The sequence below is a fragment of the Nothobranchius furzeri genome, chromosome 5 (genome assembly GCF_043380555.1).
Source record: "Nothobranchius furzeri strain GRZ-AD chromosome 5, NfurGRZ-RIMD1, whole genome shotgun sequence".
In the NCBI taxonomy this organism is placed as follows: Eukaryota; Metazoa; Chordata; class Actinopteri; order Cyprinodontiformes; family Nothobranchiidae; genus Nothobranchius; species Nothobranchius furzeri.
The window spans coordinates 57,179,364-57,196,764 of record NC_091745.1 but is presented as its reverse complement, the minus strand read 5'-3'; the positions used below and the strand labels follow the sequence as shown (position 1 = coordinate 57,196,764).

At 44.5% G+C, this 17,401-nt stretch overlaps 1 non-coding gene across 1 annotated transcript; it reads right to left on the bottom strand.

Moving 5' to 3' along the window:
• Positions 1–549: 549 nt before the first annotated feature.
• On the bottom strand, positions 550–621 carry trnap-agg (transfer RNA proline (anticodon AGG)). The gene has a single exon. It is a non-coding gene; the product is annotated as a tRNA-Pro (tRNA).
• Positions 622–17,401: the final 16,780 nt, after the last annotated feature.

The window sequence follows — 17,401 nt, the reverse complement described above, 5'->3', positions numbered from 1 at the left end:
GACTGTTCATGTTAAAGATCTGTGGGTTCAATGTAATTGGGAGTCAGCTGAAAGAGAATGTTTTTCCTGGGTCTTTATCAAATTAATAATAGGCTGTGTGTGAAGGAAACCCCAACTTGTCAAGTTTTTTTGCAACTTCATTTATGTGTTATTCATACTTGGCAAAAACACAACTCAACAATGAGTGTCTCTAGGGCTCGTCCGGGATTTGAACCCGGGACCTATCGCACCCAAAGCGAGAATCATACTCCTAGACCAACGAGCCTCTTGTATATGACTACAAAATTCATGAAACTCAGGGATGACCTTTTCATCTGGTAGTACCTAATAGCAAATGTGGAGAGTCTTTCACTAACCTACTGGTCAAGTTAAAGTTCAGTGGGTTCAATATAATTGGGAGTTGGCTTAAAGAGAATGTTTTCTTGGGTCTTTATCAAATGAATAATAGGCTGTCTGTGAAGAAAACCTCAACTTGTCAGGTTGTCCTATCATTTGATTGATGTGATTATCATACTTGGCGAACAGACATCTCAACAATGATTGTATCTTAGGCTCATCCGGGATTTGAACCCGGGACTTCTCGCACCCTAAGCGAGAATCATACTCCTAGACCAACGAGCCACGTTTATAAAGAAATGTTCGTCAGGAAACTAAAAAAATTCAAGCCATAACTTCCACAGTTTATTATGTTGTCCTAAGATAAAAAAAAGAGGCTATGTTTCATTTTGTATTGTTGATTTAGTTAGTATTTTTACAACCAGCTAGTGACCTTGTTCTTTTCAATCAACATGGCAATCCTTTGAGGATCATTATCAAGATTTCCATGACATTGAGTGTATATGTTATGCTCATGTATGTAACAAGAACATGAGGTCCTTACTCTTTGATTTTTAGTTCACAGTAGATTTAAAACACTAAAGGGTTGGTACTGAAAATATTTGTATCTACTTTATAAGCTTCTTTTATAAATTTACCTTGTAAGCTCTTCTGTTTTATTTTATGCCATTTTATATTATCATATGCTATGGAGACCAGCTCAGATACTAAGAGCCTCTCAGTGTTCTTCTGCACAAAGATTAATAGCTGTATATCTTCTCCTGCACCAGAGAAAAAATCAGCCGTATCAGCAGAACGGAGAGAGTGTCTGAAGGCAACTGTCAGGAGCAGATCGCGGGATCTGCTGGAGTTGCATGCTCTCCCCCTCTCGAGCGGTGAAACAGTGACTGGACTTCTGATCATTTGACTCCACATTCTACCAACTAAAGGTGTTTATCTCCATCTTCTCCGTACATTTGGTGTCACGAACAGGATTTTTTCTTTTTGAAGAAAAAGGAGTTTTTGGAGGACGATTTGACCAACCGACCCAGTGAACGATCTTGGCACAAAACACCGCGGTGGAAATAAGGTAAGCAGAGCCTTTTTTCTAAAATCTGCCCATTGGAATTATCCAAAGCCTTTGTGTCTTGAATCATAGTAGCTGTGGTCCTAAAATAATCGTTGGAGAAGAAAGTGGAGACAAGTGCAGAAATAATAAGAGATTTTTTTGTAATGGTTCAATGGTAAAATAAGATAAGGATTTTTACAATGGTTTAATGATCAATGAGATAAGGAAATAGAACAGAACAAGGGGTTGGAGGCCCAGGGTAATAAAAAGCCCTAAATTCCATTTGAGGTTGGAGGCCTAGGACAAATAAAAAGTCCTAAATTCCATTTTCCAGGTCGTGGCTGACCACACTATTTACTGACGAGTGAATAGAAAATATAACGAGGTTATATAATGCTTGGTTGGAGTCCATAGGTGTGGGAAGCCTAAAATTCTACAGGTCAGGGACCTGGTTCGGGTTAAGGCCCTGGGAGGCGAGAGAACTCCCTAAATTCTATAGGTCGAGGACCTTTGCATGAAATGAGAAAAATGTTCTAATGTAACTGTTTTTGCATGAAATGAGAAAAATGTTTTAATGTAATTTTTTTTTTACACAAAACACACGCCATAGTTAGAGAACACGCTGTATGAATGTCAAGTCTCAATCAGCTTTGTCGGTAAAACAGATGGAGCTGACTGATTAACTTGAATTACATAATAAAAGAGACAGAATAAACTCCAAATGAGAGTAAATAAGTCTCTTTAGGCTGAGCAAACATTATCTGCACTCACAGTGCAGATAGTAAGGATAAGTGTAAAAACACATAGATTTTTCATATCACAACCAATAGGGATTAGTTGAATAAGCGGTGATCACCACACCCACCGCAGATAAGAAGGGTAATGAATGAATGAACTGTACTAACAATTGTATGTGTAAGTGAGAGAAATACAGCGCGCCTTTGTGGATGCACTAGGTAAGATCTCCTCACCTGAAATACGGTAGAAGCAGGAGATACCACAAAGGTCATTAGCGTTGTCTCACTAATTAATACTGGTGATTTAGAGCCCCCTATGGGCTAAAAACCTCATCAGTCCAAATTGTCACCAAAATCAGCAACATACTAACAGAATGATGGAAAAAGAATATGATTGTGGAACGGAGGATGATGGATGGGGACCTAATGACATTCTGAGTACACTGGGAGAGCAATTAGCCTGCATAGAGACTGTAATATATATGACAAGCAGCCCAGTAGAAGCTATGAAAAATAAGGTTTTATTGAGAAAGTCAGCAGAAAAAGCGATGAAGGAAAAAGGAGCAGATGTTAACAGCAGAGGAAACTGGAGTAAGATTTGGGAGAAAAAAGCTGCAGAAGCAAGAGAAAAAGGACAGGAAGCTGCAGAAACTCTGAGGGAGGCTGGAGTGTTGACAAGAAAGAAAATAAAAAGTGAGGTTGAAAAGCAGGCAGCCCGTGTGAGCAAGTACATGCAGTGGATAATGTTATGGAACGCAGCCAGACCTAATATGAAGAAAGTGAAGAAGGAGAATAAATCTCCACCCCCGTACTCCTCAGCTACTGCTCCAGCAGCTGGAATGTATCCATTAATTAAAGTTACGAGCGGCACATTGGCCATTCAGCCTGAAGTCCCACTTGATAATATGAGTGAGTGGTCAGGTGTAACTATGACAACAGTATCAGACACTAAAGTCAAGCCCTCCACCTCTGAGACACGTAATCCTTTTCTGCCAAGTAATGAAACATTAAACAGCAGCCCACCTGCAGACAACCCAGCTGCACCTTTCGAATTAAGGGCTAAACGACAGGACATAGATAACTCACAAAAACAATTCACCACTCCCTACTTCAATCAGGGCCTGGTCGCACCTGACTATGGCACAGGTACGAGCTCCCATGCACCCCCTCCAGCGCCTTGGGCAAACAGCTCACCCGTATGGCCTAAAACATCAGACCTAAACAAACCAACACCAATTTTTGCAACCTCCCAGTTAAAGGGAGAAGAGCAGGAAGACCCTAATAAAAGTGTAGTGGTTAAGATGGTTCTGGTAGGGCATGAATCATCTGATCCCCCTCCAGCAGCCAGTCAGAGTCATGAATCCCTCCTACAAGAGGAGTGGCAGAAGCCGCTTACGAAGGAAGAGTTTGGAGGAGAAGGGGACCTGCCTTCCCGCCCTCCATCCCCAGACCCAGACAGAAGACATACTAGGTCCATGGGCCCACCGACCTATCAATTACCCTTGGTGCAGAATAAACCCAACGCCCAGAAAGTCTATCAGCCGTATTCCCTTGGGGACATCCAGGCTTTAATAGATAAATTACCAGATATACAAGAGGGTGGAAACACTTGGCTCTCAGACTTTGACACCCTCACTGCTGGACAGGACCTTGCATTGGGAGATTTCCGAGCAGTAATCACTAGATGCACGTCACGCTCACAGGCGGAGGCCCTAGAGAAGGATGCTGGCACAACTCGTGATTCTAATTTGGTACCTCTCGGTAGAGTGATAGCCCAATTAGGCCCAGCAGTCAGAAAGATGTTCCCGCTGAAAGATAGCAGCACAATGTGCAAATTTAAATGGGATGCTAAACAAAATCCTTCAATTTACCTGAACCAAGCCATTGACACCTGGGTGGCCCAAACTGGCCAACACCCATCCAAACGAGGCACGAGCAGTATGTGGTTTAAAAATGCAGTCCTGAAGGGAGTCCCTGACTCGGTGACTCAGAAAATGGAAGACAAGCCTGATTTGCAAGATTGTGATTTTAGCATGTGGAAAAAACATCTTATTTTTAACCCTAACAAAGTACAGGTAAAAGAAGAAAAAGACTCTGATAACTTAGAAGATTTGCAAAAACAATTGCTCAGGGTCCAATTACAAGCCGCGAAAAAGACTTTAGGTGAAAAGGGGGACAAGGTTAAGAAACAAATGTTTGCGTCCACAGCCACACCCCCACCACCGCAAACACTCCCTGTTCAGGTTTCACCTGTAGCTTGGCAGCCGCAGCCACCATACTCAGGGCAGCCACAGCCACAATACTCAAGGCCATATGTGCCACCACAACAAAACACACCCATCCCATATGCTGCCCAGTGACCACCTTTTGCTGGTCGACCCAGAGGCGGTTTCAGGGGAAGGGGACAGTGGAGGCCAGTAGGCGGCAAAGGGGGACCACATGCTCAAGACATTTGCTACAACTGTGGTCAACCAGGACATTGGTCCAGGAACTGCCCCTTGCCATACAGCCCACAAAAGGAAGGTCGAGGCAGAGGCACCTTTTCAGGACGGGGAGGGCCTACCGGACCCCACACCCAGATGCCAATGATGGGCTGGGAACAGTGGGAGGGTGGTCCAAGACAATAGGACACCCCACAGAGAAACTCCGACGGTCAGGGAGCCACGGCAGACCCCCTGCTGTCAATAACTGTAGATGGACAACATCAACCATTTTTGGTTGACACTGGTGCCACCTGCTCCACCATACAAACTGTACCGCCCTCTAAGACATCTACACGCACTATCTCAGTTACGGGCTTCTCTGGGGAGCAACAAACTCTGCCTTTCTCCCTGCCACTCCCAACTACGGTGGGAAACCAGACAGTACTGCACAGCTTCGTCTGTTCACCAACAGTTCCAGTCAACTTACTAGGAAGAGATCTCCTCATCAAGTTAGGAGCCACCATTTTGTGTGGTCCTACGGGACTTACTGTCACTCTGCCAGAAGGGACTATTTTGCCCTGCACCGGAGAAGCCAGTGATGGCATGTACTTGGCCCAAAAACTGCCTGACATATCAGACTGTGTTGAGATTTACTGGGCTCTGTTGGACACAGAAACCAAGGACACTCCTGGCTTAATGACTCTGTACCAGCAGTGGAAACCCTGGCTGACTCAGGTCCATCCTTATGTTTCCCCCCCTGACCCTCCTCACCTAACATTATTCTATGACAGACATGATTCAGTCTGGTACAAGGAAGCCTTCCAAAACCAACTAGAGGGACAGCAATGGTGTGTTCAAACAACAGATATTTATGCTGCACCAGAAGGTGTGGCCGCGGCAGCCAACCTAACCCAGGAACAATTGGCATGGTACATGATGGGGGACGAAGCAGTACCTCATGTCTCTCTTGCTTTACATCCGGCCCATCAGGCAAAAGAACTAGGGGGAATGGTTAAACGTTCCCTAGCAACCACTGATTGGCGTTCGACTCCTCTTCCACAAGTGTCATATTCAGACTCAACTCAGACATTTAAAATCACTGCGGTTTGTACTAATACGACACATTTACAACAGGAAACTATTAGCAGATCTCATGGCCGTGAACGAACTGACCACCCTGATGCTCTGATAATGTTAGACTCGCTTCCCACCTCCCTGTGATCAACAGGCCCCACCGATGTTGGGTTGGTGTCCAGCTCCCCTGTGGGTTCCACAATACCCACACAAACCATATGCTGAAGAGGGGATAGCAGACACCATCAATGGCCTGTTGCAGGCAGGGGTGTTGGAGCCATCCATGTCAGAATGGAACACTCCGATTTTACCTGTAGAAAAGAAAAATACCGGTAAATATCGAATGGTTCATGACCTGCGTCGTATAAACGCCCTACTAAACACAGACTCACTTCCTGTCCCTAACCCATATGTGGCTCTGACAAACCTACCACCTTCACATGCATGGTTTACCTGCATAAATTTGGCAAATGCATTCTTTTGTCTTCCACTTCATGAATCTCTGAGGGACATTTTCTCTTTCACATTCAGAGGACAGCAATACCGATACACTCGGTTGCCACAAGGGTTCACCCTGTCACCTGGATTGTTCAACCAATGTTTGCGTCAGCTCCTAGACACATGCCCCCTACCTGATGACTGTGTTTTAGTGCAGTATGTTGATGATTTGCTCCTGTCAGCGCCCTCTGCAGGCTCCTGTCTGCAAGCTACTCAAACACTACTAACTCATTTGGCCAAGCTTGGATTTAAGGTCAGCCGGTCCAAACTTCAAATAGCCAGAAAACAAGTATCATTTCTGGGCAGAATGGTTTCACAAGTTGGCGTTTCATTGTCACCAGATCATAGAAACTCCATACTCCATCACTCTAAACCTGAAACAGTCAAAGACATGTTATCATTCCTAGGCCTGACAGGCTACAGTAGACACTTCATCCCTAACTATGTTGGTCTCACTGCCCCACTATGTGCTCTTATAGCACCTTTTGGGATGCGTCAACTCACAGCTCACCTGGACTGGACTATTCCAGCGGAAGAAGCATTCATAAAACTTAAACAACAACTCTCCACAGCTAGTGATTTAGCTACTGCTGACTACAAATCTACGTTTTTCCTTGATGTTTCTGGATCAGAAACTCATGTTAATGGAGTTCTGTTCCAGAAAAAAGGGGGAGGTCAGAGACAGGTCTTGATGTACATAAGTGTCATGCTAGATAACATGGAAAAAAGACACCCACCCTGCACACAACATGTAGCAGGTCTTGCAAAAATTTTACAAAAAACAGCACATATTGTAATGGGCTACCCTCTGAAAGTACTGACAACACACAGTGTAGTAGCTTACGTTACATCACAAGCTTTCACCATGACCCCACTAAGACAAAGAAAAATCAGTAAAATCTTAGAGGCCCCACAAATCACCTACACATATGAAGGGATAAACATGGCAGACCACATGGGTTCTGGAGAACCTCATTCGTGCGAACAAAGAACAGCAATAGAAGAAAAAGTCAGACCAGATTTAAGTGCAATACCACTAGAAAATCCTGATAAGAACTGGTTCACAGATGGCTGTTGCTATAGGGATGACAATGATGGATTAAAAGCTGCCTGGGCAGTAGTAGAGCAACTCCCTACAGGCGAGTGGTTCACTGCAGGAGCGGAAAAGCTGAAAGGACAACAGTCAGCACAGAGAGCAGAAGTGTTAGCTATTATTGCAGCTCTCAAAATGAGCACAGGGAAAAAGGTAAATATTTACAGTGACTCAGCTTATGCTGTAGGAGCCGTGCATGTTGAACTGAAGCAATGGTTGAGAGCTGGTTTTGTGACTGCTGGGGTGAAACCCATAAAACATGAGTCTGAGATGAGGGAACTAGCAGAAGCTTTATTCCTTCCAGCAGAAGTGGCAGTGATAAAATGCAAAGGACATAGTCAGGGCTCTGACTTTATCTCTAAGGGAAATCAGGAGGCAGATAGAGCTGCCAAGATAACAGCTGAATATCTTCCTGTATATAATCTAGTGGTTGAGACAGTAACTGTTGAAAAAAGCATTGATCCTAGGATCTCCATCACAAAGGAAACACTCAAGGACATGCAAGATCAAGCTTCAGCACAGGAAAAAACTTTGTGGTTGGCAAGAGGTGCAACCAACACAGATGTTTGGAGAAGTCCAGATGGTGGACCCATACTACCACCTGGCATCAGGCAGACAGCAATGGAAGAAGCGCATGGAGTTGGACATGTTGGTGTAGCACAGATGGTGAGGAATTTGTCTCCCTGGTGGCATCCATACCTAACAGACATGGCCAGATATTTGGTTAAAACTTGTACAGAATGTACTCAGTTTGGCATTAAACCTACCCTGAAACCAATCCAAGGTCAATTTCCAATACCAACATGCCCTGGAAAAGAGATAATCATAGATTTCACAGACATGATTGACAGGGTAAAAGGCTACAGGTATCTCCTAGTGTGTGTAGATGCCTACACTGGATGGCCTGAGGCTTGGCCTGCGAAAAAAGAAGACAGCAAAACAGTCATCAAATGTTTGATCAATCATTATATTCCCCAACATGGGTTCCTGGAAAAAATCAGATCGGACAATAGGACACATTTCAAGAACAAAGTTCTACAAGAGGTTGAAACCATGCTGGGTCTGAAACACAAGTTTGGTTCAGTGTATCATCCCCAATCCCAGGGAAAGTTGGAAAGGATGAATCAAACGCTAAAGGTCAAATTGGCTAAAATCTGTGCACAGACCAAATTAACTTGCTTAGAAGCTTTGCCCCTTGCTCTAATGTCCACACGGAGCTCAGTTAACAAAACCACGAGGTTCACTCCCTTTGAACTACAGACTGGACGGCCGTTCCCAGGACCTGCCACAAAATTACCTTTGACTGCTGACCTGACTGACTCCCTCGACTCAAGGTCATATTATAACCTGTTGCATAGTCTTGTCTCTCAGTGCTCGTTACAGGTTAAGGCTGGCCGTACCACCACAGACGCCCCATCTCCACAACCTGGGACAGACTGGGTCCTGCTAAAGGTCACCAAAAGAAAGTGGACGGAGCCAAGGTGGACCGGACCCTACAGGATCACGGAGAGGACGTCACACGCTGTCCGGCTGGACGGTAAAGGAGACTCCTGGTACCATTGGACCCAGTGTGCTGCAGCGGAAGAGCCCCACCGCACCCTGACCGAGGTCCAAGAGAACCTGTCACAAAGGGAGGATCCTGACCAGGAAGAGAAGCAGCAGACATCAGCCTGACCAGGAAGAGAAGCAGCCGACATCAGCCTGACCAGGAAGAGAAACAGCCGACATCTGCCTGACCAGAAAAGAGGACCTAAGGACCAGGAAGAGAAGTAGCTGACTGCAGTAGCGTGCCAAGCTTCCAATTCTGCAGGACGAGGTAGCATGCCAAGCTGCCACCACATCCAGCGGGACGAGAATCGTGACATCATCACCCCCTGCAGCTGCCTGGAGCCAGTGAAGGTATCGCGTCATACCCCTGTCAAAACCCGTGCACGCGCATTGGGTCCACAGCGCGCGTGTGAACGGGACTCGCGAGCGAAAATATACATGGCAGCGCGCGTGTGAACGGGACTCGCGAGCGGAAATATACATGGCGAGAGGTCATTTGTGCACTGAGAGGGAGCAAACTGTGTCTGTGAGCGCACAAGGATGTGCACAAGTGACAAACCTGCGTGCGCGCGTTGTCAACGAGCACACGGCAGAGGAAAACGTGCGCGCGCGGCAGCCTCTGTGCGCGCTCGGCAGCCTCTCTGCGCGCTCGGTTTCTGACTCCTGCTCGCTCGGCTGTAAGGGTTTTGGCACTCTGGAGGCGTGGCCTGTGGCAGATCTCCTCTGTCCTCTGATTGGTTAGTGTATCCCGCACTTTACCCTCTACCTATCTATATAAAAAAGTCTACTAGTCTAGTAGTTGCTGGCATAGCTCAGTTGAAAGAGCGGGTGACTCTCGCCCCAGAGGATCCAGGTTCGAGGCCAGGCAAGGAAAATGTAGTAGATGTCATGTTAATTTTTCTTAATTTCAGGTATTTTACAGTTGTGACCGTTCAACTGTCATTAAACGTCCGAATGTTTGCTGGGCAGTGTTTTAAAAAGTGCACATAAGCTAGATGGTTTCAACCATATAAAATTACATTTTTTGTGATACTGGAAAAATACATACTGAAATAAAACTACTGATTGAAAACTTTATGACTGTGGTTGTACAATATATGACTCACTAATACACTGCAAACTCCCTTAGAGTGGGGCTTCCAGAGAGAGAGAGAGAGAGAGAGAGAGAGAGAGAGACAGAGAGAGAAATGTTCTTGCCTCATTAATGAATTGTTTATTTTTTTCAGTATTTAATTGACAAATTATCCTTTCAAATAATTAATTGATGAGTTACATAATTGTCCATTTAGAATTGTTGAATGGACTGAGTCAAGTTTGGTGCACTTTATATATTTCAAAACATGTTTTTTTTTAATGATGCATATAAATAATTTAAATGTTAATTTAATGAAATATTTCTATTTTTTCATTACCTCACCCTTGTTTTGACAAAAACGGGACCTTGCTGGATAATATCATGGAGAAACTATTTGTTCACAGTACATGGCTCAGTGAGGATCTGTGTACCGAAGGAGGAGATACTCAGAAATCTGTCTGCAGATTGTTACAACCCAGACTGGAAGTGGTGGGCTGTAATAAGAAAGGAGACCAAACAGAGGAGTGGGGGTTCAACAACTGATTTATTTAACAAAAGTAAGGATTTACTAAAGCAAGTTAGTGAACAGAAAATGGCCAGTGAGGACTCTCCACCACACAGGAGAGACCCAGTGAAAGCAGAAAAACAGTAGGCTTTGTAGGCAGCACCACACCCTGAGCCCAGGTGCCTCCAAGGCTGCTTAACCAGCTGCCTACAACAGAAGAAAAACACAATTAAACACAAATGAAAACCCAATGAGATGGTGGGGGCATCACAACACGTTCAGGACTACCCAAACACCAGTAAATCTTGACTGCACTGATCTGAGGTGTCAATGGCCATATTCCCCTCTCTTCCAGAGTCATATATTTTCCTCAAGTTCAACTGCACTCTGAAGAGGCTCATTTGGATTGTGCCACATAGGCCAGTGACCTTTGTCTCAGCACTGTATGCTGGAACTATCAGCGACCAACCTGGGAATCTGGTGTGTTGAAAATGCTACAACTAGAGATGGTCATCTTGGTAGACAGGGGTTTCTGCATTGATGACATTGTGCCCTGCAAAGTGTACAGGCCAGCTTTCCTTTCTGGCAAACCTCAAATGTCTGCATGTAAAGTTATAGAAACAGAAGCCATAACATCTCTGAGTGCATGTGGAGCGCTCCATTCATCTGGTCCAAGAACACAAGCATTTTGATTGTTATTCCCCTCCTTGCATTTGTAAACAATCAGCTATACAGGTGCTGGCCAGTAAATTAGAATATCATCAAAAGGTTGAAAATATTTCAGTAATTCCATTCAAAACGTGAAACTTGTACATTATATTCATGCAATGCACACAGACCAATGTATTTCTAATGTTCATTACATTTAAATTTGATATTCATAAGTGACAACTAATGAAAACTCCAAATTTGGTATCTCAAAAAATTAGAATATTCTGAAAAGGCTGAATATAGAAGACACCTGCTGCCACTCTAATCAGCTGATTTACTCAAAACACCTGCAAAGGCCTTTAAAAGGTCCCTCAGTCTTGTTTTGAAGGCACCACAATCATGGGGAAGACTTCTGACTTAACAGCTGTCCAAAAGACAATCATTGACACCTTGCACAAGGAGGGCAAGACACAAAAGGTGATTGCTAAAGAAGCTGGCTGTTCGCAGAGCTCTGTGTCCAAGCACATTAACAGACAGGCGAAGGGACAGAAAAAATGTGGTAGAAAAAAGTGTACAAGCTCTAGGGATAACCGCACCCTGCAGAGAATTGTGACGACAAACCCATTCAAAAATGTGGGGGAGATCCACAAAGAGTGGACTGCAGCTGGAGTCAGCGCTTCAAGAACCACCACGAGGAGACTCATGAAAGACATGGGATTCAGGTGTCGCATTCCGTGTGTCAAGCCACTCCTGAACAAGAAACAGCGCAAGAAGCGTCTCGCCTGGGCCAAGGACAAAAAGGACTGGACTGATGCTGAGTGGTCCAAAGTTATGTTTTCTGATGAAAGCAAGTTCTGCATTTCCTTTGGAAATCAAGGACCCAGAGTCTGGAGGAAGAGCGGAGAAGCACAGAATCCACGTTGCATGAGGTCCAGTGTAAAGTTTCCACCGTCAGTGATGGTGTGGGGTGCCATGTCATCTGCCGGTGTTGGCCCACTCTGTTTCCTGAGGTCCAGGGTCAATGCAGCCGTCTACCAGGAAGTTTTAGAGCACTTCATGCTTCCTGCTGCTGACCAACTTTATGGGGATGCAGACTTCACCTTTCAACAGGACTTGGCACCTGCACACAGTGCCAAAACCACCAGCACCTGGTTCAAGGACCATGGTATCCCTGTCCTTGATTGGCCAGCAAACTCGCCTGACCTTAACCCCATAGAAAATCTATGGGGTATTGTGAAGCGGAGGATGCAATACGCTAGACCCAACAATGCAGAGGAGCTGAAGATGACTATCAGAGCAACCTGGGCTCTCATAACACCTGAGCAGTGCCACAGACTGATCGAGTCCATGCCACGCCGCATTACTGCAGTTATTGAGGCAAAAGGAGCCCCGACTAAGTATTGAGTGCTATACATGCACATTCTTTTCATGTTCATTCTTTTCAGTTGGCCAACATTAGAGAAACAAACATTTTTTCATTGGCCTTTAGAATATTCTAATTTTCTGAGATACCAGATTTGATGTTTTCATTGGTTGTCACCTATAAATATCAAAATTAAACGTAATAAACATCGGAAATACATTGGTCTGTGTGCATTGCATGAATATAATGTACAAGTTTCACGTTTTGAATGGAATTACTGAAATATTTTCAACCTTTTGATGATATTCTAATTTACTGGCCAGCACCTGTATGCTGTGGTTTTTCTCCTTACCAACTTTTAAAATAGCCCACTAGTGAAGGCCTGGGCAAAGAAGCCTGATGTCTGAGAACCTCAACATATGTACGGCAACCATACTGTATATTTACACACTTTCATAAAGAAACTGCATATCAAGCTTTCATTCAGATGACCTTCAACAGTGCTGCACCCTGCTGAGGGACATCCGAGTAAAACCTTGAGATGGCCATTTTCTGTACACTAACTTGCTTTAGTAAATCCTTACTTTTGTTAAATAAATCAGTTGTTGAACCCCCACTCCTCTGTTTGGTCTCCTTTCTTATTACAGCCCGCCACTTCCAGTCTGGGTTGTAACAATCTGCAGACAGATTTCTGAGTATCTCCTCCTTTGGTACACAGATCCTTACGGAGCCATGTACTGTGAACAAATAGTTTCTCCATGATATTATCCAGCAAGGTCCCGTTTTTGTCAAAACAAGGGTGAGGTAATGAAAAAATAGAAATATTTCATTAAATTAACATTTAAATTATTTATATGCATCATTAAAATAAAAAAAAAACATGTTTTGAAATATATAAAGTGCACCAAACTTGACTCAGTCCATTCAACAATTCTAAATGGACAATTATGTAACTCATCAATTAATTATTTGAAAGGATAATTTGTCAATTAAATACTGAAAAAAATAACAATTCATCTCTCTCTCTCTCTCTCTCTCTCTCTCTCTCTCTCTCTCTCTCTCTCTCTCTCTCTCTCTCTCTCTCTCTCTCTCTCTCTCTCTCTCTCTCTCTCTCTCTCTCTCTCTCTCTCTCTCTCTCTGGAAGCCCCACTCTAAGGGAGTTTGCAGTGTATTAGTGAGTCATATATTGTACAACCACAGTCATAAAGTTTTCAATCAGTAGTTTTATTTCAGTATGTATTTTTCCAGTATCACAAAAAATGTAATTTTATATGGTTAAAACCATCTAGCTTATGTGCACTTTTTAAAACACTGCCCAGCAAACATTCGGACGTTTAATGACAGTTGAACGGTCACAACTGTAAAATACCTGAAATTAAGAAAAATTAACATGACATCTACTGCATTTTCCTTGCCCGGCCTCGAACCTGGATCCTCTGGGGCGAGAGTCACCCGCTCTTCCAACTGAGCTATGCCAGCGACTACTTGACTAGCAGACTTTTTTATATAGATAGGTAGAGGGTAAAGTGCGGGGTACACTAACCAATCAGAGGACAGAGAAGATCTGCCACAGGCCACACCTCCAGAGTGCCAAAACCCTTACAGCCGAGCGAGCAGGAGTCAGAAACCGAGCGCGCAGAGAGGCTGCCGAGCGCGCACAGAGGCTGCCGCGCGCGCACGTTTTCCTCTGCCGTGTGCTCGTTGACCACGCGCGCACGCAGGTTTGTCACTTGTGCACATCCTTGTGCGCTCACAGACACAGTTTGCTCCCTCTCAGTGCACAAATGACCTCTCGCCATGTATATTTCCGCTCGCGAGTCCCGTTCACACGCGCGCTGTGGACCCAATGCGCGTGCACGGGTTGTGGCACGCTTTAAACGCCATATGAAGGGACCTCAAAAGGGGGAAGAAGTAACCACCCTTCGAACATTTTACTAGGGTTCTATTTAAAACCCTCATTTATTTTACAAGGGTTATATTTTACACCCTCTACTCATTAGGCCCGAGCAGCGAAAGCGCTGCGAAGGCCTCTTGTTTTTGCTCTGTTTATTCTATTTTATTTATTATTCTTAGCCCGCTTTGAATGGCTTTTTGGGGACCTTATCATACCCCAAAACTCACAATATTTTGCAGACTTGTCAGGCCTGGTGAAAAATTTGATATTTTAAAGGTCCCAAAAAAATCGCAAAGAAAATGGCTGAACAGCGCCCCCTAGAAGATGAAAAATACCCCTCTCCGTAAAGCTTAGTTTATCGTACAGTTATGAAATTTGGTACACTTGTAGTACTCAACAGACCACACAGTAAAGTCTCTTGCAAGCATGGTCAATATCAAACAGGAAGTCGGCCATTTTGGGTTGAAATGGCGATTTTTAGCCGTTTTTGCCTTTTTTAGGGTCCGTTTCTGATTGGATTGCTCGATCAATTTTCGCACGATCGTCTCAAAAATTGTGTACAATTACTCAGAAGGGATGGGCGAACAAAAAGAGACAAGGATTCTGACTTTTCGTATATGTTGAAGGGGCGGGGCCAGGCCTCGAAGATTGACTACTCGCCAAAATTTTTTAAATTGCTTTAACTTCATATCTGTATGGAATAGAGTTACCAAACTTTCTGTGGTCATTTGTCATCGACCCACAAAGTAATCTGAATGGTCGGTTGATGACATCACACAAGCCCCGCCCCCTCATGACCAAAAAGGTCAAGTTTTACTGTGAAAGGTCCCAAATTGCCCCATTTCACTTAACCACCACAACTTTGTAGCTGGTAGCTCAAGACAAGTGGACGTTGCTTGGCATCACTTTATGGGAGTTTTCGGCAGAAGGCGGGGCTGCAGCGGCGCGGCGAAGTCAGGCGTACCGCCGTGGCCTTACGTTTGCCTCCCATTTCGTCATGTCTAAAGATATCATCACAAAACTTCTTGGGAGTGATCCTAGTCCGGTCCCCCAAAAGATCTGATGTGAACATCCGGTGGGCGTGGCCTATTTTCTGAAATAGCGCCCCCTAGGACCATTAAAACTTTCAGCCCCAAGCCATGCTTTGACTGAGGATTAGGAAATTTGGTACACTAATGTGGTCTCTCAGGGTCTACAAAAAAGTCTCTTGGACCCAAGTGCAAAGTCGCACAGGAAGTCGGCCATTTTGGTCCAAGTACACGATTTAGTGGTTTTCGCACACGTTGTTTGGAGAGTGATGCTCCGTCGCCCTTTTCACCAATCGCCTTCAAACTTCTGCTATATACTCTTAAGAAATAGGGAAAAAAATTCCACCATCGGATTTTTCAAAAGTTGAAAGGTGTGGGCGTGGCTAAGCCTCAAACTTTGACCTGTCGCCACGCCACTCTTTTTCACAGCTCCCTACTGGACTCCTTTTACCCAATCACCAGGAATCTCTGGTAAATAGCAGTAGACAACTTGAGGTCACTTGGTCTCCAGTACTGGAAGGTTTTGAAAAAAGGCGGGGCTTGGGAGCATGGCAAAAATCGCCTTCACGCCATGGAAATATGTTTGCCTCTCATTTCTTCATTTATCATGATATCACCTCAAAATTTGTTGTGAGTGATCCTAGTCTGACCCCCAATAGAAATGGATGGCTGAAGTTTGTGGGCGTGGCCTATTTTCTGAAATAACGCCCCCTAGGACCATTAAAACTGTCAGCCCCAAGCCATGCTTTGACTGAGGATTGCGAAATTCGGTACACTAATGTGGTGTCGCAGGACCTACAAAAAAGTCTCTTGGAGCCAAGTGCAAAGTCACACAGGAAGTCGGCCATTTTGGTCCAAGTACTCGATTTAGTGGTTTTCGCACACGTTGTTTGGACAATGATACCCCATCGCCCTTTTCACCGATCATCTTCAAACTTCTGTTATATTTTCTTAAGATAAAGAGGAAAAAATTCAACTGTCGGATTTTGAATAAGTGTAATGGTGTGGGCGTGGCTAAGCCTCAAACTTTGACCTTTCGCCATTACATTACTTGACTTAACAACTCCAATGTGCATGATCAGATCTATATCAAACTTTGTCTGTGTGATCAATGAACACATCTCAAGACGTCATTGTGGACAGGTGACATCACCTAAGCCCCGCCCCCTGACAACAGGAAGTCTATTGTTTTATGGTGAAATGCCCATATTTGTCCTCTCTAATTTAGTCAACATGACATTAATGTCAGGCACTGTCTTCATGATGTTGCAATGACCATTCAGATCTGATAGCTTTCCAGATAGGGAGGGGCTTTGATGCCATGGCGATTTCTGGCATGACGCTGTGACCTTACGTTTGATCGTAACTTCCACAAACAGCCTCCCATCTGCACGAGACTGAACATGGCAATCAACAATCATGCCCTTTAGCCAATGAGACACAAATGGTTGGTGAAATTCGTATAATAACACCACAGCGCCCCCTAAACACCATTAAAACTGTAATAACTCCTACAGACGAGGTCATAACTGCACCAAACTTGGTGTGCTCAGAGGGGATGCTCAGTCAGGGTGAGGTGCGGACGAGATGACGGTTAGCTGTTTCTGGTGTCGGGGTGGTAAACATTTCTGTTCCGCGGATGTGCCCTGGTGCCCCGGGCTGCCGGCCAGGCCGGAGCGGTGCGGAGCTGCGAGGGCCGAACGACGCTGCTTGCAACTTTAATTTTATATTATTATTCATTTGCCTGTTTAGTTGAGATATATGTTTACACTCATTGCATTTCCAAACTCAATTCTGGATGATTATATTGATTACTCACTTGTCCTGGCCGGAAGAAGATTCTGAGGGTAACATAATCCAACAAGAATCCTTTCCAATAGCTTTGTATCCAAGTAAACTGAATTGGCTGGAAAAGATTTATGTAACAATCCCTTCACCTGTTTATTGCCATGAGTTTTTGATTATGTTGTTTTTCTTTTTGACCATTGATGAGGATGTTGGTCCTCGAGCTAGGCATGCCCGCTCTGTGCCAGCGGCGTTCGTCCCGGAAAAAGGGAGGACATGGGGGAATTTTCCCTGTTAACGTATGGTAAATAGGGTTTTTCGCCCTCATACGGGGTGAGCATGC